The sequence below is a fragment of the Ruditapes philippinarum genome, unplaced genomic scaffold (assembly GCF_026571515.1).
Source record: "Ruditapes philippinarum isolate M1 unplaced genomic scaffold, ASM2657151v2 ctg4005_1_1_1_1, whole genome shotgun sequence".
Classification (NCBI taxonomy): domain Eukaryota; kingdom Metazoa; phylum Mollusca; class Bivalvia; order Venerida; family Veneridae; genus Ruditapes; species Ruditapes philippinarum.
This window is the reverse complement of record NW_026860280.1, coordinates 235146-257616: the sequence shown is the minus strand read 5'-3', so window position 1 is coordinate 257616 and position 22471 is coordinate 235146.

Genomic DNA, 22471 nt, shown 5'->3' with positions numbered 1-22471 from the left:
GAAACTTTGTTTTCAAATATAATGCCCTGTAAAAATATATATTAGCGAAAGAAAACAAATCCATTTTTATTTGATATTGGAACTTGTCGACATACCTTTGAGCTTACCTTAACTTTAAACCAAAACTTTAAAAATTAAATTGTTGCCATGTGTCAGCTGTAGACTAAACTTGGGTTTATACTTAAGTACATATTTGTTTGTTTTGATTGGTTTTACATCGCAATTTAGGTCATATGGTGCCGTAATAGGATATATTATTTCGACTGACATAGGCTGTTGCAACTTAAAAGTCAAACCCTCTTCGCCTGTTTGAGCTCAGAGATACAATTCAAACAAATTTAGTCAACTCTAACGATCACGCAAAGATAAACGAAGTGCCTCAACCCTTGAAGGAAACCCCTCAGACACAAGAGGAGTCTTACCTGCAGTATTTATCTCAAACAAGAAATATGCAGTCGACATTAAAGGAATATATATGTACTTGTTTTACCGGTTGCAATGTTTTAGAAAACAATTTCACAACCTTTATCGTAAATTTTGCGAACGTGAATTTAATAGATGTTTTTGCCATTAACTTTGCAGGCAAAAATGATGTATTCAATATTTAATGTTCACCTCATGTTCTGATTACATCTAAATAAATTCATCACCTTAACAAATATAGTACATATTGATTATCGTTTAATCACGTTAATTTACAAATAATATTGCACTTAGGTGTGCATATTCTTCAAATCATAAGCAACTGAAAATGAGCGATTGTATTAAATACATGTAATTAATTATCAGGCAATACTAATGCAAAATATTTTATTAGCCTGATTAAAGAAATTAATAATTATTTGAATAAAAATAATCACATGGTAAAGACGCAATTCAGAACTCACAAACATTCATTCTCAATATAAGAAAGTGTCTGGGTGTGATTATTGAAATCCCAATTTTTGTTTGTATTCATTCAGTAAAACTTCTTTCAAAAACATTAATTTTCAATATTTTGACAATTATAGATTAATATCTAATATAAATAACATCTTTGAATTGAATTCAACTCTCGAGATGTAAGAAAATTACTTTTGTAAATCTAGATGCACGTCCTAATGTCTACGTTTTCAAATTGTATGCATATTTCATGCATATAGTTTGGAATGTTTATTCAAACAGTTTTTAACTCATTTAGTAGACGTGTTGACTTTTTAGATTTAAAATGTGTGGCAGGGGAAACATCTAAACTGTATTCAATGAAATAAATTTGTAACTTGGTAATCAATTTCTATTAAATTGTCAGAAATTAGTTTCATCTTAATTTGCTTTTAAGATATGCAGTTTTGTTTACAAACGGATATAATATATCGATATAATTTTTATTTTCTAATTTTATGTTCGGCCATTGCGCAATTAACTTAATTAATATAAACAAAAAAAAGAAAGTAAGGAACAACAATTTTTCTACGGAATTGTCAAGCCCTAACTGGGTCATGCTACTATAATATCTTCACGGAATTGTCTAGCTCTTACTGGCATATACCAGAATTTATACACGGACCTGTCAAGCTCTAACTGGCATATGCCACAATTTATTCACGGAATTTTATGGTTAACTCGTATGCAGCAATCTACCGCCAAACAGTCTTACACCTTGTGTGGGTATATGATAATGATCAACAAGGGCCACCACTCTCTCGAAGAATGGTTCGTTTCTTACTCATAGCGAATGCAATTTATTATAAACTACTTTTTTATTTGAAATGTGTCTTAGTGTTAACGTTTGATGTAGAAAATACATTAAATCTTCCATGAATCTTTCTCATGGCAATTTTTATAAATGAAAGCCAATGCATGAATACACGAGTCTTTTTTTAACTCTATCAGTATATATTTAACAAGAATATTGTGTATCTAAGATTAAATATAAGCAATTTTTTTGTTCATCCTTCATCTGTTGGACATGCATGTTTCATTTGTACATTTTATTGCAATTGTTGTAATTATGTATAAATGCAATAAACTTTCATTAGATTTGCCTCTGATATTTCAAACTTTCAAACAAAATAATCTTCATTTGTTATATAATTTGCTAATAAATTAATCTGAAAATTACCGGAAGAAAACAGATATCTTACAAATACAACAATCAATATTGTTGTTGATAATATTCAAATCTGCGTCCCTTGTGCAACAGATTCCGTATTAAAATTCCTGCTTCCCACGTATAGCTTTTAAATGTTTATTTTATCACATTTTTTCAGTGCATCAGTTATTTCGTTTAATACTAAAATGATGTCGTTTATGAGCTCCATTTAAAAGCTTCAGATATTTCATCTAGAAATTGATTGATAATTTTAAAAAGGAAACTGTTGGCGGAAATATTGTTATCAGCTCAGTTTAAAACATTGATTAATTTAACTGTAGGATGTGCTTTTGTTTGTTTTGTCTTGTTTGATTGTTTATTTTCAAATCAAGTCACCTGAGGAGCACGGGAAGATAATTTAAATATTATATTAAACATGTACACGAAATTCTCTCATATTTCCCCCTGAAATTAAATAAGAACAAATGTCAAATTTACAATTGTAGTAGTAAAGCAGTAGAAGTAGCTGTTGTTGTTGTTGTTGTTGCAGTCGTAGTTGTTGAAGTAGTAGCAGCAGGAACATAAGCAGCAGTAGTAGTAGAAGTATTTGTTGTAGAGAAGTAGAAGTAGAAGTAGTAGTTCTTCATTTTGACGCTATTTTGACGTTTTCATCAATGTGATAATTTTAAAAACTCCGTATTAGCAATGTCTGTCAAAGTATGAATCACGGTTGTTTCAATTATAACTTTACAATTACTTGGTGGTAAATGTTGGTATAACATTATAGCAACACCACGTTCTTTCGTTTGGACCAGAGATATAGATAGCCGATCATGTGTGTTTATTTGGTCGACAGAGCAAATTATTACGTCCTTGTGCCTTGGTTTCTATGAACAAATAATAAAACTGGCTAATTTCCTTTTTAAGGAACTTATTTGATATCTAAATTATGAGGATATTATAGTATCAGTTTCTAAACCCAGCTGTAACAATTTTTTTGTGGCTAAAACACTCATGCATTTATTTTGTATTTCATGATAATAATCATTTATGGTTTGCTTGTCTTGATAAGACATAAATAGCAAGACCACTAACGTGTGTATACACCTTGTTAACATCCCCTTTTATCAGGAATGAGATACATCATAACAATTCCTTACATTTTTCAATTGTGCGTAAACTGTATTGTTATTGCAGCAAAAGTCGTCATTTTATGTGTGAGTCTGTGTTAGATAAGTTAGAGGGAGCAATTTACGTTATAGAGCTTTATTCATTATTTAATTGAAATTCATAAACGGTTTTATCCACCTCCTCCTTTGTCTATTTAATGATTTTATCACAGTAGAAAACAAGTATTAAATTGCTAGTAGTTTGTTTCTTACTAATGGGAAAAGGACTGACATGCCGACACATATATCAGCCTTATAATCTAATTTGTGTCTAAACAAGAGAAAGCCTTAAGTATTGACAAGTAACCATATATAAAATCTTTTTACCAGGGGTTATTGATCTTTTCAATGTTAGAATAAGTTCATTCTATTTAACGGTGCATCACTGACCATAGATAATGTTTGGTTAAAAAAGTATGGTATCTACGTCTATGGTATTCACTTTAAAGTAGTTTTTTCTTATATAATATTAAATGCTTGACTTTGTTTGAATGCACTTTTCTAAACACAGTCAAAGAATATTCATTACAAACCTTTTCTATTTCTGCGTTTATGTAAAAATCTTATTATGTTTTATGTCTCTTATGAAGTAAATGCTTCGCATGCGTTAAGTTATATAAAAGAATTTAAAAGGCATTCATCACACAATGTTACTTATTCATAACGGCTCATTTGACAAACAGTAAATTTTTTGTAAAATAAATAAATAAATAGGTAATAAAAATGTTTATACCGCAATGATTACAAACAAAGTACAAATTATGTGTCATTCCTATGGTAACTCTGCATATTTAGATGTGTCTTTGATTTGTCTGATTGAGTTTTACGTCACATTATAGGTCATATGGCAACGTTTTAGCTTTACTGGTAGAGGAAAACCTCAGGTGCCCTTTTTGCAGGCACGAACAGGCACCTGAGAAGAAGCACATACGTTCCGTAAGCTAGCTGGATAGCTTCATCACATGAAAAAATCCAAAGTCCCTGTCGGGATTCGACTCCACGGCGGTGAGGGGCAAGTGGTTTGAAGTCAACGACCCCGATGCATATTCAGAGAAGTATTATAATTATCATGAATAAGAAAGGCATTTAACGGTCATGTTTCAGTAGCATATTGAAACATTCAAAATGTACGTATGAAGTTAATCTACTATTATATTGTTGCAAATTGAACTAACATACATACTTATAAATTTGAAACATACAATATCGAAGGCAAATTGTAAGCGTAAATATGCTCTAAAATTAACCAAACCAAAAACTTAGCAACCTTGGATATGATTATTATTGGAAGACGTTTTAAGAAATTAGTGATCTTACAAGAAATTAGTCGTTCCTTTTTTTAAAGATGGTTTAAAGTGACTATTGCTCTAATATTTTGTCTGAAAGATGCATAATTTGCAAGTAATAAAGCAACATGTCAGAGGAAGAAACATGATATTTCCTAACAATTAAATCGATAAGGTTAGATTGTTTTGTCCCAAAGAAGCCATTATGTTGAATCAAACTTTCTGAAACACACATGCTGCCCATAAATTATGGGTTATATTCACATGCTAACTAACAATGCCTCTGTGATTGAACCATGTGTTAAATGAACAAAATTTACCAAAACAACATTATCAGTAACAAATGTAAATCATAGCAACCAATGAATCGATATCTAATGATATTATTTCTAATTAGATTAAAACATTTATTATATTATGGGTTATATTTACATTGTTAATCAAATAACGATGCCTCTTGACCAAACCATGACAATGTTTGACATAACTAAACAAAAGCAACATAATATGGCACAAATGTCAAATAAAGCACATAATGAATCGATATATAATGAAATTATTTCTAATTAAATACATGTATATTTAAAATGTATTAGTCTAAATACATTGGAATTAATATTTCGTTTGCCGCTGCACGCATTGTCGTGAATTTCACGAATATGTTATGTATTTGCTCCAATTTGATCCAATTTTGCTCCAAGAACTAAACGTGGAAAGTACAATTATTTAATAAGTGTTTGAATATAAAAGTATTGTGTTTACAAAATAAAATAGTAGACAAGTGAAGGAATTGCTTTTGTTTTACAATATAAAAAGAAACAAAATCCAATGTGGTAAAATTCCCCACACGCATGTGTCAATCCATTATGAAACTAAAACCCAGAGCTAATAAATGTGAATATTTGCAAGGAACTCACTGCAAACTATATCTTATTTTCTACCTGATCAAATATGGTAAAAAGAAGGATTTATTTATCACAACTTTATTTTCTCACGAAGAGAGCCAACAAAACTAAATGTACGATAATAAATTATTTGCGTTTGTTTTCATTTACATGGAGAGATTTCCCCTCTTCCAAAATTGAATAATAATATAATAACAAGGTCATGTAAAATGTCAAACGTCTTCATAATACATTTCGTTAACTACAACAAAAATCTTAAATATATAACAGTCGAGTGTATTGAAAAATTAACACAAACTTCATTATCAGATGGGCATCGACGTCACAAATTGATTTGGTGGTTAATCTTGAGAAAAAACCGGATATCCCGAATACATTGGTTACTGATAGCTCAGAGGATGATTCATCGTGTTATTCCGCTTCAAATGAAAACAGAGCAAAATTAATTCACAAATATTTGCGGAATGTTTTCATTATCAATTATAATAAGAAAGGTAACGTGACGTTTATTATCAAAGTGTTACCATGTGTTCATAATGCTAGCATGACTCCGGTATGTAACTCAAACAATAAATGATGATAAATAAATCATTGCTGGAGTTAATATATTTCTAATGAATTAACACCACTTTAAAGAGTATTGAGATAGGCCGGAATTACTATTAACTGCATTGGGTGTTCAGACACCCGTATGGTAAAGGGTTGTTGTTTTTTCACATTATTCTTGTTTCTAAAATTTGTCTTCAAACATTATTTATGTATCTCTCATTATATCTATTTTTACAAAGAATCTAAATCATATATCATTATTTGATATATATTTTGGCTTATTATTGTTGTAGTTGTTAAAAAAACAGAATCTCATAATTATTTTCAAAATCTAATTAAATCAAAATTAGATGGCAAATTTATTATCACTAAGACAATAACCATCAATTTACTTTTGGCAAACTTATTGCAAATTAAGTAGATGTCAGCAATACTTTGAATAACCCAGGAAATGGTTAAAAAGTGTTTAAAATTTTGGGTAAATGTTTTTTTGTTTTTTTTTATTTTTTTTTTTTTTTGTGTTTTTGTTTTTTTTTTGTTGGTCGGTTGGTTGGTTTATAGGGTTTTGTTGGTAGGTATGTTGGTTGGTTAGTTTTAAAACGGTTAAGTTAATATAACACCGAGAGAGTACAGATGATTCTAGCTAACTTGAGGGTCGGTTATCATTTTTAGACATATAATCAAACATTTTGAGTGACACAAGACTTATTTAGATTGTTTCAATTGTGAGCTGAATGAATAAGAAAACATTTTTTAAGGATCATATTGCAGATTACTTTGAGTTTTCTGATTTCTAAAACATAACCTTTTTTCAGTTTTAGTTAGAAATTTGACCATTACATATTTTTTATTACATGTACGGGGAATTTAAATCAAACTTGATTTCTAAAATGTTTGAATGTGAAATGTATTGTTGAGCGTTTAAAGCAATACGTTACACATTCTTTTATGCATCTGAAATTGTAACGTATTTATCCTTTTTTTGTCTATTTATGCAATGATCTAATGATAATTTGTTTCTTTGATTGGGTTTTAAGTCACGCCGACAATGTATAGGTCATTTGGCGACGTTCCAGCTTTACTGGTAGAGGAAGACCTCAGGTGCCCTTCCATGTATTATTTCAGGCACAACGGGTACTGAGTAGAACCACTGACGTTCCGTAAGCTAGCTGGATAGCTTCCTCACATGAAAGAATCCAAAGTCCCTGTCGGGATTCGAACCCACAACGGTGAGGGGCAAGTGGTTTGAAGTCAACGACCTTAACCACTCGGCCACGGACGCCCCTATCTAATGTTTAACCCCAATACAAAAACATTTGGTTTCAATAATATAAATGTAACAATGATCTCTCTCATACAAACACTTCATTTTTCTATTCATTTTTCGTTATATCTCTACCAGACAGAACGACTTTAGACTAAGTCTATTGTCTGCAAAAACGTGTTGAATAAAGTTGTCGTTAAATCCCTCGACAATCTAGTCTGATAAACGTCTATAAATCAAATTCAACCAAAACTGTTATAAGTAGTTTAATGTAACCCAAAGGTCTGACAATAATAATGTACTCTATAATAGGGTCCTTGACACAAATTTATCGTGTAAAATATATCGTAAGGAAATGCTGACTCAATTTCTTAGATATGCGATAGATATGAGAAATTCCTATGAATACATGTATACGTTTGAAATTATCTCGGCGACTATAAAATACATCAACAAACTATACGGAAATTCATATTTTTAGTTATAACATTTGAATATATTCATAAATTTCAAATCAAGTAATTAGTTTTAATTAAATACGCATAGAAAATTTATAAAGAACATCTTAAGTTTTTCAGTTTTACATGTAAATTGGGTATCATTTTGATTCAAATTGACATAAATATTTAACTTATTATATATTTTGTTTCACATTGACATAAATATTTAACTTATCATATATTTTAATTCACATTGACATAAATATTTAACTTATTATATAATGGCTGTATTTCTTAATCAAGATCATATACATTGACTTTTTTCAAATCTTACATTTGAATTGTGTGCTTTTGGTACAAATCACAAAGTATTTGCACAGAAGTATTGTGTGTTAGTATGATGTAAATCATGACTTGATGACTTGTATTGTAAATAATTTTACCCTTTAAAAAATCTTAGTAGGCTTTACATTGATTTTCTTGAAATGTTTCGGCTGATCCGCGGGCAGGCAGCTTTAATATTCTATAGACATTTCAAACTTTCTTGATCATTTGAAAACAGAAATGGATATGAAAATTACATTTAATGTCTCTTTTCAAGGTTTAAATCGTATGCACTGTCAACAGCTAGATCTTTAAAACTATACAGAATATTGATAGATTTGCCTGTAGTGATATTTGAATCGTATATCACCTTCTAGCCACACACAATTAGAGCAAATCCCTTGAGATAGTTTTTATCGCTTGTGTCATCACGGATATTTTCGTAATGAAAAGAAACAAAATTGACAGTGACAGTCACACGAAACGGAAATAACTTCACGTTCATATTGATATATGAAAAATTACTTTACTTTACACTTTAAACAATTCGTATGATTTGTTACACGATTTATGTGTTAGTTTTTCAAAATAACTCAAGATGACGTCAGTAATCAAGGTCACTGTGTTTTAAACCACTTGCCCCTCGCCGTTGAATTGCACAATGACCCCATAAGATCGATATTTCATATCTTCTTGGAATGGGAAAAAACTATGCACTGTAATATGTGGTAATTGTACTTGAAGTCATACTTAAGCTGAATTTCCTAATTTTTGTTCTTATATTTATAAAAGGGAGCATTATTTTTAGATTTTGTAACCAAGAAAGATACATTTCAATGTAAAAACTTGCGTCACCAGATATAAGCAATTCAATCCAAAAAAGGAATACAATTCATTTTAAGAGTTGTGTGTGCATATAAGCATGTCGGACTCCGTTAGATAGAGATTAACTAAGGCGGCATTACCGACAAAGGCTGACCTGATGAAAATGGGGCGTTTATATTTGACTTAATCTCGATATTCAGCAGCTATGAGTTAGAATTCGTTTTGAAGTAATAGTGTTAAAAAGTTAAAGATATTGTCTGAATTTGTAATTTACGATTTATTACTGGATTCAACTTTTCCCTTATTTAAAGTACCTTATTGTTTTTTTAATAATGTTTATAATGTTTATAAATATTAACATGGTTAAGTTTAGATTAAATGTTTTAATTCATCTTTTTTGATCTTGTCAAACTTGATCGACCGATGTATTATGATAGGCGCTCAAACACGATTTTACATTACTAGCCAGACAAAATTGCTAGATGCCAAGTCTGTTGTCTAAGACAATTAGTTAAAGAAAGCTATGTTAAGTCCCTTGGTAATATATACACTACACTGGCTGAGATATAAAGCATAAATCATACAGGAGTTTAGATCTCAAGTCATTATTTACATGGGTTATTATTTCAAGTTCTATCTTATATGAAAAAACAAAATGTTTTATATTTTAATCAATGACATTGTTAAATACATTGTATTTTCTGAAAGAGAAAATGCCATGATAAATAACTCCTTTTAGACGGCAAGATACTACTTTGACTGTGTCTTAACCATTCTGTGGTAATAATATCAAATTTTTACTTTTTTATAACAAAAAAAAAAAACACGCATATGAATTCAATACTCGTATTAGTTCAAATGCAATGATTAGATCATGATGCCTTGCAATAAATCTTGTATATGATGTTAACAAAATTGCCTCTATATATCTAACAATCTAACATCGAAATTACATCATATTGCATTTGTAGGCCAAGTACAAAATCTATCACGCCCATAGTAAAGTTTAGCCATATTATAAAAGAGAGTGTAATGTTGATTGTATATTTTTATTTTCGATGCATCTCTCTTTCTGAAATTTGTTTGCTCACGTATGCTTATTTTTCCGATATTTCTTTTATCATAAAGTCTTAGACATTACTGATTAACGTTTAATAATATACAAACTATCGAGGGATTTAACAACGTGTTGATATTGAACATCCATGCAGACACAATATTGTGGAAGAATAGGCTACAAATACACGATATATAAATGATATACGCATGAAAAGAAACAGAATTATTAAAAACAACGCCATGTTTTAACACATAACATCTTTCATGATCCTGACAAAGGGTGACCTCTGTTAAGGTGATGACTTCAAACCACTTGTCCCTTACCGCAGTAAGTGCAAGGAAGGGCACCTGTGGTCTTTCATCGTACGCCAGGAAAGCTTGAAAGACGTCATATGACCTATTCTGTAATGGGGCGACAAAATTCTTAACAAGAATTCAATAAGCAGACATTTTGATTCACGTCATTGTATTTAATTTTTTACAAATGAGAAAGAAATAAGTTTGTTATTTCACAAATAACATATTTACAAAAAAATAGAAACAAATCTATATAGATTTATTTTTTCCCGTGCTTGTTTTTTCAAGATCAATTACAATTAGATTGATTTGCATTTTCAAGGAAAACAAAAACTTTGGTTAATTAATGATTCTAAGGAAATATTCTAAAAAACTTAATCAAATCGGTCCTTCAAATCATGTATAAAATGTATAAAAGCATACAAATATAAATTTTATTTTTGAGATGGCATCAGAAACAAGATTATCCACTTATTTATATTATTTGATGTTGCACGGTGTCATGGTTCAATCACATAGGCGTCGTTATGATGTAATAATTTGAATATTATCCGTAATGTATTGACAGCACGTGTAGAACGTTTGATTCCAAATACTGCTTCTTTTTGACAAATTATTTAGGGAGAAATTAGATTGTCTGCAATAACCTTATTGAATGTGTTGTTAGGAAATGTCTTATTTCATTCTTGAACTTGTTTTATTACATCGGTAAGAGTACAATTTAACAAACCGTTTGTACAACATATATATCTATAAATGATTTTATGCACACAACGAGTTAAAGGGTTAATTTGAAATTGACAGTCACATTATCATTATCAATATGTCGTTATTGCGGTTACGCTTTTTTGAAAAGTGATTTGGTCTACAAATTGGCAATTTCCAAAACGTATTTCAAATATTGATAAAACCAATGGAAATGTATCATTTGAACACTCTTAAAGGCACGTTATGCCTCAGACGAAAAACAACTTTTCCAACTTTAGAAAGGGCACACAAGACGTTTATAACATTAAGAGCATTTGAGATGCTTATCACCTAATAAAATTAGTTCTGAAACTAATAGTATTTGTTATTAAAGTAGCGAATGTAAACACATTACTAATTGACTTCCATACAAAAATACTAAATCACTATCACTCTACTAATTGTCAAAAGGCAGTGGAAGCAAAAAGAAAGACAAGATGATTGGCAAACGAATTCCAATTTGTAAACTATTACAGGACCCCAAAAAAATTGAAAAAAAATAAGAATAGAAAAAAACATTTCTGAGACAAAATGGGATAATGGAGGAAAATATAAGTTTCAAATTAGTTAAGTTTTAACATTTGTACCGAAAATAAAATAATTTTGTTTCAACAAAAGGCGATTGAATTTGTCTATAGATATACAACAATTAAAAGCACACACGTACTTAATATTCAATTAAAATTATTTTCCTTGGGGTATTTATATTCAATTTATTGACTTACCAAATTGTCCAAGCAACAATACTTCACTTAAAACATACTCATTAAGTCACGAAAACAATTTTTTCTGTTTAATATATTAAGGTTACATAAAAGATTGAAAAGGGAAGATCATTTAAGAGTAATGGAAACGAAGTTCGAAATTGATAACTGCGAACTCGGTTTGATTGTGTTTGTTCGTGAGAGATAAAAGATTTTTTGCATATAAGACAGGATTATCTACCGTGTACATTAATGCTGGGAATAACTGTCTTAAACCGCCATGTAAGTGATACAATATCCACCAAATGATCACGGAGTATGTGAATATCTGGAGTTTTTCGTATTTTTAAATCATAAAATTGACCCTGTGTTCAATGATATACCTAATAATTATAGAATATAAAAGAATATAAATATCAGCTTATTTTACTAGGAAATCATAATTTTATTTTAAAGAAAAAGAACAAAAGCACACGTATGAGTTCATTGCAAAACTTGCGTTATCTGGTGTTAGCAATAAAATCGAAAAAAAGAATAAAAATATATGTAATAAATAGTTTTGCATGCATATCACAGAAACCAACTGAGTTGGCGTCTAAGACAAAGGCTGGCATAATAAATATGAGCTTTATATTTGACAGAAGCGCACAATTGAAGTAATATATATTACATAATAGATACGATACGCTTATGATGTTTCCGGAAAGTTTGCAAAATATGTTATATTATCTTTATCAACGTTCAGTAAACATTTTATAATTAATTAATTAAAATATAACTTGGCCCTGCTTTATGGATCATTACACGAATTGTAAAATGTTTAGCTATTTATAAACTTGTAGCTTAAAATGATAAACGCCTATTTATTTATTCAAAAAAAAATCTTCACACATATGTAACTTTCTTTTTCACGGCGAAATGAAACGAATTTATCTTTATACATCTCAATCAAATAAAAATCATATGTGTCTATAAACATTTACTCTGATTTAGGTGTGTTGTTATTATCTTATACATGCTTAATTGATATATCATTGACAAATCATCAGGCTTATACAACCACTTTTTGATAATCTTGTTTCTGTTTCGGTCCAGACAGATATCTTAAAATATTCAATGCCGTTATTTCTCGTGAGATTATTGCATTTCAGTGTACAAACTCGAATCCTTAATTCTTTGAAAATAAATGATTTTAATATTATAATCAAAGCAATATTATTGTACATAACCTTTTGCAGCCACTTGAGTAATTTGTATCAAAATAAGAAATACTGTCTTTTATCAGATTAATATTAAATAGAATAATAAGTCAAAACAAGCTAAAAACACAAATCAAATAAAATACGGTTTCTTGATGTGGTAAATGAATTTGCATATTTTGCATCCATTCAGTACAATTTTCTTCGAATTTCAATAATTTGACAATTCTAGATATTGACAATTTAAAGTAAATAACGCCGTAGCATGGAATTCAATTCTCGAGATGAAAGATTATTGTTAATTTTTAATCGGCATGCATTTATTCTCGTCTGCGTTTGGAAATTGTTTTCATATTTCAGGCACGTAGTTTTGGTTGTTAAATCTAACTAGTATTTTATCTCATATAATAGTTTTTTACTTTCCTTTAAAAATTTGATGTGTGTGGCAGAAGGGGATATCTTAATATGCATATATACGCATGTAAAACATATACCTTAAACATGCCTGAAATTTAATGAAGTTCTGAACACAATTAAAACAAATAGCCTGTGCGCTCTTAATTTTCACTTTAATGGTCATAATGCTACTCAATTTTTTTCCGTAATGTTTTACATCTAACCTTTTTTTATCAAAAGACTGTTTTGTAATCGTTGATGTTGAAGTGAAGTTGCATCTGTGCAAGTCCGTTGCAAAACATATTCCATGTTCTCACGTACTGCTCACAAATGTTTGCCATATAGCTATTGTTTCAACTCGTTCTTCAATTACTCAAATGACTTCATGAATTCAAAATGTTTAGTGTTGTTGTTGTTTTGTTGTTGTTGTTGTTATTGTTTAAATTTATACTAATACTATTTAGTGGTGTTCTGGATCTGTGTGTTATTTATTGTTTATGCGAACTTAATTATCAAATTGAAAGGAATTATGGCAAAATGAAATCGCATTATGATCTTCACCCGTTCATTCACTTTATACCTTTGGATGGGCATAATGTCACTTTAAGTTTTACGTTTTTTACAATCTTAAAAAAAAAATGAAAACATTTACTTACATATGTATAACCAATTCCAACTGTTTATGAAACGTAAATATATTTACAATAGTAACAATCGAAAATAGACTCTTTCTTTTGCATATTTACATTTTCATTAATAATAAAGGTTATACGTGTCTTTGCATACGTCGTTGATTATAACTTAAATGCACGATAATATCCATAGAATACTATCCCAACTAGAGTTGTACACGAATTATCGTTTGCATCCACTGCTACTTTCATATTGCTTTATAATCGGCCTATTCAATTAGCAGGCAATAAATTAATTCTTTTTTATGAACCATATTGCACTTACACTAAGCTCTTGCATTTGACATTGGCTTTTGTTTCCAATAAGGCTTAGCCTGATTTAGTAACGAACTGTCGACAGGGAATTTAAAACATTGAGTTAAGATTGCCATAGACCGGTACAAAATAAAGCACAAGATTGAAGTGCTATTGTACAATGACTAGTTGAACTCCAAAAGTGAATATTGCAATTTTGCTAATATGGTATTGCTTCATGCAAAAGTAATCATTACTAATCTTTGCGTACAAGGGAGATAGAGGAGATTTAACTTTTCTCTTTACAAGAACTGGTTAATCTAAAAACAAATAAATATGTATCAGTGTGTTTATAATAATTAACATGAATTTGTATATCACATTCTGAAAACAAAATTAATGTGAAGTCAGCCAGAAGTCCAACCCGAACACTCGAGATGAGGATTCTGTAGATGTATGGACTCTGATACCTTGCCGCTTAATATTTTCAACACAATAAGTGAACAGTTCTATATTGTGACATATTTCCCTGCTATATTGTAATTTGTCCGGGAATTTCTAATCAGGACTTTTATATAGAGAACAGGATCTGATCTGTATACGATCACTTTCATAAATGTGGCACTAAAAGTTATAAGATGGGTAAAATGTTTCATCCGGACCGGGGATCGAGCACGGATCACATCTCCACCAACTTCAGTGTTTACAAAATTTTATTACAATAATAATGAAAAGAATTTAAAATTAATGAAATATTGTAAAGAAAATGTAATTTTGATATTCTGGAAAAGGATGCGTGTTATGGTTAGGTATATAGTGTAGCCTCATCAAGCCATGACACTTTGATGCTGTTCAGCATTCAGAATGTTAAGCTATATAAAAAATCAATTAGATAAATATAATATACACATTTGAAGGTTGTCCCAATATCTTTTGTTATGATTATTTCAAAGCTAAATTAAATAGGTAAAAAAACATATTGTTCTACATGCAAATACTTTCAGCATTTTCACAGATTTTCGTAGAAAAAAAGGTACAAAACACCAAATGATGATATAAATACCGTGTCAAATATGTAAATCACAACGTACGTAATCAAGTTAAAATATTTTATTGCTAGTTTTCCTTTCTTTCTGAATAATGCCTTAGAGGTCATTTGAACTGTCATCTGGTGCAGAATGTATTCTAGTAAATCACCACAGGATGAAAAATAATTCAATAAAAGCGGGAAACATACGTTCACTGTTTTCGCACCATAACAGATTTTGTAATGGAAAGTCAATTATATAAAAAAAAGGAAAAGGAACTAAAAGTTTTCAGTGCAAATACTTTGTGATTTGTCCAACATCTATATTATTAATTTACATGCCCTTAGATATGCATTTTAAAGAAGTAATATTATTATTATTATTATAAAAATGCATTTCATCTTCAACTTGGAGCAGCCATTTTTTATGTTAAATAGTTTTGTCAATATGAATATAGATGATACCAAATAAAACCAAAGATTTACTTTATTAAGACTGTCACTTACTAGTATTCAATTGAAACAGATTATAATGACATTTTACTTGAAGTTCGACTTTGTATTTTAAAGTTTATCATTTGTGCTCCTTAACATGACTTCAGACTTATGTTGCAAAGATTTTCTATATTTTCAGCATGTTTCCCCCGATATATTTTTAACGATAAGATTGTGTCATGGACTGTATAATATAATACAGGCTGCTCGATTATTTAATAAAATGACACTTTTGAGATACATTTAAATATAATATAAAAATCTTATTTCTGTTGGGATTTATTTTGCAGTTATAGACGTTCATGCAGCTTATATTGTCTTGGGATGTAGCGGCGACGTTATTCAACACATTTTCGGAGACATTAGCCTTGCTTAAAGTATTTCTGTCTGGTAGAGATATAAAGTATAATGACGTGTTAATATCAGAGAGATGAATGTTAAACATTTTAAAATAAACATGTGATCATTGGATGAACAGCTAAATAGTAATTACGTGAAATAGCAGATATATTCATAATAGTGTTACGTTTTGTTTTAAAGTTAAGTGAAAATTTTGATCATCCATGAGTTAGAATTGACAGTTTTGGTAACAAACAAAATAGTAGTTTGTCATACTTGTTTAGTTTTTAATAACTCGTGACCTAAATAATCCAAAATCCACTTGATTTACAAAAATATCCGAAAATGCCCTTCTAAATTGATCGGTTCATTCAATTTATAAAGAGTGGGAATTTATTACAATTTTAGGCAGTTTTGATAAATATTGCCCTGAATGTGAGTCATTATCAAAAATTGTTCATAACACTAGTTAAAAAGTAGTTTGACTCAATTTGTCAGTTAAAAATATGAGCATTATAATCAACAACGCAATTCATTTTAGAAATCAAGTACATTTGTAACAATTACGTGTACAGTAAGTATTAAACAGCCATGTATAGTTTTTGAATCCATGTAAGTGTGTGTTTAATTGTTGTATAAATGTTTAAAGACGTTTAGCATGTTACAAAGTGTGAGAGAGCTTAGCTTGCGCGTGCATGCGTGTTACATTTATATAATATGTTCTCAATAGTTTCAAATAAATGCAAGCACGGAAATATATTTAATCAAAGCAAGCTAAATTCAGATGGAATTCATGAATAACTTTACACTCGAAAATAGTTTTTTTAATTATCTACTATTCAGAATTTAACATTCATTAAATGTATAGGCGTAATATATTTTGAATAAACTGGAAGGTAATAATAAATATCGACGGTGTTAAATCTTGAACAACTTGTTATTTCTTTATATATTTACACGAAACATAATTCAAGATTTACCAACTTTTTCATGATAAATGATTCCATGTAACACTTCAGGTATAATTGATTGAGAAACTATTTTGCAAATATTTGTTAATTAATTTTGCTTTGTGTCATTTTAATATAATTAATCGTAACAGGAAATTTCAATTTCAAGTGTATTTGAGATATCCGGTTATATCAAAATAAATATTATATTTGTCATTTGAAACGTCCATTGCCATTGGGTAATCATGGGGTTTGTATTATCTATACTCTCGACTGCTGCAAATTCATTTGTATTTTGTAAAGACAGTGAAGGATATTGTGACACAATGTGATACTTTACATGGCCGTGTTTTTCTAAAACTCTTATCCAAATAGTTAGCGTTTAGTAAAATAAACCTATTTCCTTATATTTTGTTACAACCATTGCATTTATTGGTGTACTCATATGCAAAGGTACCTGTATAGTAATAATAGTGATATATAATTTTTGACAAACCAGTCTATATTTTATCATCTAGTTACGTACAATGAAAGGCATTTTTACTAATCTGTACTCTTAATATAATGTTTACAAGATTTTTATAACAAGATTTAATAAGGTACACATTGATATAATTATATGAACAAATATACATACGGTTCTTTGCAAAAGCTTATAATGTTCACTTTTAACGCTTGAATACGGATTTATGATTTAAAATACGTTCTGAAATGAATTGACAAATGCATGCATTGCAAACATAATATTAATTCATCTGTGTTAAATGTTAAAGAAATTAAAAATACCGGTATTAGTTTAAATGACACAATAAGATGTTTTATTTACTTTAATTCGTTTCTGAAAATGTTATTTTCATTTAGTTTATTTTATCGAACATATTGTCATAGTTTTGATCACAGAGGCATCGTTATTTAGTTAACAATGTGAATATTACCAATAACTTATGGGCAGCACGTGTGTCTTAGAAAGTTAGATTTAAAATATGGCGTCTTTGGGACAAATAATTTACAGAGAAATTAGATTATCTACAATAACCCTGTTGATTTAGTTGTTTGGAAATGTCATGTTTCTTCCTTGAACTTGTAGTTTTATCATTCGCAATGTCAGCATCAAAGTAATCATATTGTAGGCAATACTTAAAAGTTAATATTATTAATCATGAGATGTTATTAAGTGGTTTAAGATAAAAATAAAAAAGGGTATTTCTAAAAGTTTTCAAATTACAACGACAAAATTTTATTTACGTAATATTTTTGGACTTTTTAATGTTACCATATATTATGTCAAAAAATAATTCATATGAAATATGAAGTCTTCATCCTTTTAGAATAAACTGCCAGTTTTATTTAAATGACACAAGGTATTCAATACTAAGTTTATAGTGTAAAGCGTTTAAATATGACAGAAACTTCTCTGTGTTTACTCAAAAGATGTTTGTTTTACATTTATTAAGAGACTGCAAAACAGATATCAATCTTTTCAAATTTGAGCTTAATACACCTTTAAATATTCTGGTACAGCTCAATGAGTAAAATTAATGTATTTTTATGCTCCCACAAAGTGGGGAGCATATAGCGCTGCACTTGTCCGTCCGTCCGTACGTCTGTCCGTCCGTTCGTCTGTTCGTACGTCCAGAAATCTTGTGAACGCAACTCCTCTTAAACCGGATGGCAGATTTTGCTTAAACTTCCAGGGATCAACAACCTTAATGTGTTGATGGTAGTAAAGGAAGGAATTTTCGCATCGACCAAATTTAACAGAATTATGGCCATTTGTTGATTTTTACACTATATACTATGTAGAAATTTTGTGAACGCAGATCCTTTTAAACCGGATGGCAGATTTTGCTTAAACTTCCGGGGATGAACAACCTTAATGTGTAGATGGTAGCAAGGAAAGGAATTTTTGCTGCGACCAAATTTAACACAATTATGGCCCTTTGTTGATTTTTTTTTTATAATACGAAGAATGTGATGCAGATATGATTTAAAGCATGATAATAAACCAGCCATTTGTTAAAAATACTTATTTATTTTTATATCACTACTTATTAAAGGCACATATGCCTTAGAACTCTATATTGTTTAGTAAAAAATGTTAAGATAATGGATTAAGTGCATGTTAGATGTTTTACCATTTAAAAAAAGTAGCGAATAACATGCAGTTATGTCTCGTTTAGGTAGAAAATGTAAACAAAATAGAATTATGACTTCCATACACAATTCTTATTCACAATTGCCAACAGAACTAAATATTACCAAAGATAATTCATGTATATAGCATATGAGTATGGTTTTGGAAACTTTAACAAGATACCAATAAGAAAATAGTTTTGAGAACTCAAAATGATAGCATTTATGAGGTAAAGTATAACGGTAACTATACATGTATTTATACCTGAATTTAAAATATAATACTTCTGTTAGTTCTTCAACTATATTTTGTTATTGTGTTCACTTTTATGGTATATATTTACTGAATTGATATAATTGAAAACATTTTCCTTTTTTTAATTGATATTGAAACTGATCGACACACCTTTGAGCTTACCCGTTAGCTTTGAACCAACACTTTAAAAGTTCAAGTGTTGCCATGTGTCAGCTTTAAACTAAACTAGGGTTTATATCTAAGTACATATTTGTTTGTTTTGATAGGTTTTACAGCGCAATTTAGGTCATATGGTGCCAAAACAGGATTAATGATTTCGACTGACCTCGGCTGTTGCAACTTTAAGTCCAATCCTGTTCACCTGTCTGTGCTAAGAGATACAATTCAAACAAATTTAGTCACCTCTTACGATAACGAACAGATAAACGATGGGCCTTAACCCTTAAAGGAAAGTCCTAGGCACAAGAAGAGTCTTACCTACAGTATTTATCTCAAACTAGAAATATGCAGTCGACATTAAAGGAATATATATGTACCTGTTTTTAGCGGTTGCAATGTTTTAGAAAACAATTACACAACCTTTATGGTAAACTTTGCAAACATGAATTATATAGATGTTTTTGTGCCCCAACTATAGGGGGAGGGGGGATTTAGAGTTACCCTTGTCCGTCGTCCATTAAGTCCGTCCGTTCCTTTTTTGTGTGGCACGTAGCTCAAAACGTATTTGACCTAGCGTCATGAAACCTTACAGGAATGTTGATCAGCATGTGTAGTTGTTATCTGTTAGACAAGCAAGTTTAATGTGAACATTTTATTGCAATTTTTGTAATTATATATAAATGCAATAACCTTTCATTAGATCTGCCTCTGATATTTCTAACAATAATCTTCCTTTCTTATATTATTTGCTAATAAATTAATCTGAAAATTACTGGAAGAAAACAGATATCTGACAAATACAACAATCAATATTGTTGTTGATAATATTCAAATATGCGTCCCTTGTGCAACAGATTCCGTATTCAAAATCATGCTTCCCACGTATGGCTTTTAAATGTTATGTTTATCAAATTTTTTCAGTGCATCAGTCATTTCAATTAATACTGAAATGATGGCGTTAATGAGCTCCATTTAAAAGCTTCATTTATTTTTATTTCATCTAGAACTTGATAAGTAATTTTAAAAAAGGGAACGCTTTTGTCTGAAACATTGTTATCAGCTCAGTTTAAAACATTGATTAATTTAACTGTAGGATGGGCTTTTGTTTGTTTTGTCTTGTTTGATTGTTTTTTTTTTTAAATCAAGTCACCTGAGGAACACGGAAAGATAATTTAAATATTATATTAAACATGTACACCAAATTATCTCATATTTCCCCCTGAAATTAAATAAGAACAAATGTCATATTTACAATTGTAGTAGTATAGCAGTAGAAGTAGCTGTTGTTTTTGGAGTTGCAGTCGTAGTTGTTGAAGTAGTAGCAACAGTAACATTAGCAGCAGTAGCACTAGAAGTATTTGTTGTAGAGAATTAGAAGTAGTAGTAGTAGTAGTTCTTCATTTTGACGCTATTTTGACGTTTTCGATAATATCGCAATTTTCTTTATCTTTTAATTTATAATTATGTTAGATGTTTCATCAATGTGATAATTTTGAAAACTTCGTATTTGCAATGTCTGTAGAAGTATGAATCACGGTTGTTTTCAATTATAACTTTACAATTACTTGGTGGTAAATGTTGGCATAACATTATAGCAACATCCCTTTCTTCCGTTTGGACCAGAAATATAGAGTGCCGATCATGTGTGTTTATTTGGTCGACAGAGCAAATTAATACGTCCTTATGCCTTGGTTTCTATGATAAAATGAGAAAACTGGCTAATTTCTTTTTTAAGGAACTTATTTGATATCTAAATATGAGGATATTATAGTATCAGTTTCTAAAACCAGCTGTAACAATTGGTTGTGGCTAAAACACTCATGCATTTATTTTGTACTTCATGATAATAATCATTTATGGTTTGCGTTGTCTTGATAAGACATAATTAGCAAGACCAGTAACGTGTGTATACACCTTGTTAACATCTCCTTTTATTAGCCTAAGGATTGAAATATAGCATAACAATTCCTTACAAAATTCATTTGTACGTAAACTGTATTGTTATTGCAGCAAAAGTCGTCATTTTATGTGTGAGTCTGGGTTAGATAAGTTAGAGGGAGCAATTAACGTTATAGAGCTTTATTCATTTTTTAATTTAAATTCATAAACGGTTTTATCCACCTCTTCCTTTCGTCTATTTAATTATTTTATCACAGTAGAAAACAAGTACTAAATTGCTAGTAGTTTGTTTCTTTTTTAGTTTTGGTTAACAGAAAATGACACATTACTTGTCACACTATGACAAACACTGTAATTATTTAGCCTAAAAGAAGTAAGTACAAGTAAATAAAATCAGTACAAGTTTATGAAATCTAAGAATACAAGTTTGTTTCCTTTAAGAAAGTGGTATCTATGTTTGACATTGAATCCCAAAGTGAACTCGATTGAATTCAATTATCATGAACATACGTAATATAAATATCATACGATACCAAGACGTTGAACAGGAAGGTCCACAAGAAATAGTTTCACAATTAGATATTCAATGCAAACTATGAAGCATAGTCTGCTATTCAATATGAAAAAATAATTAAAACTGAATATTTGCACATTGATGATTTCGGAGTTTAGTATGTATGTTAACTTTTTGTTGTTGTTGCTGTTGCTGTTGCTGCTGCCGCTGCCGCTGCTGCTGGCGGCGGTGGTGGTGGTGTTGGTGTTGATGTTGCTATATAATATTTGGATTTTAACTTTTCAACCTTGCTAATTCCACAAGCAGTGCATTGAAATGAATTCTTATATTCGAAATATATTTTGATATTCGTTCATTTGTGATTTGCCCTATTATATTAGACACTTACCTCAATTCATTTAAATGTTAACGGATTTTGATATTCATTTACTAAAATAGTTACGCACAGACTACATTTATTCAAGGTCTAGGATAAGAATGGAATATAATAAACTATTTACATAATTTAGTCTAGAGTATGACATGGCCATTTGAATCA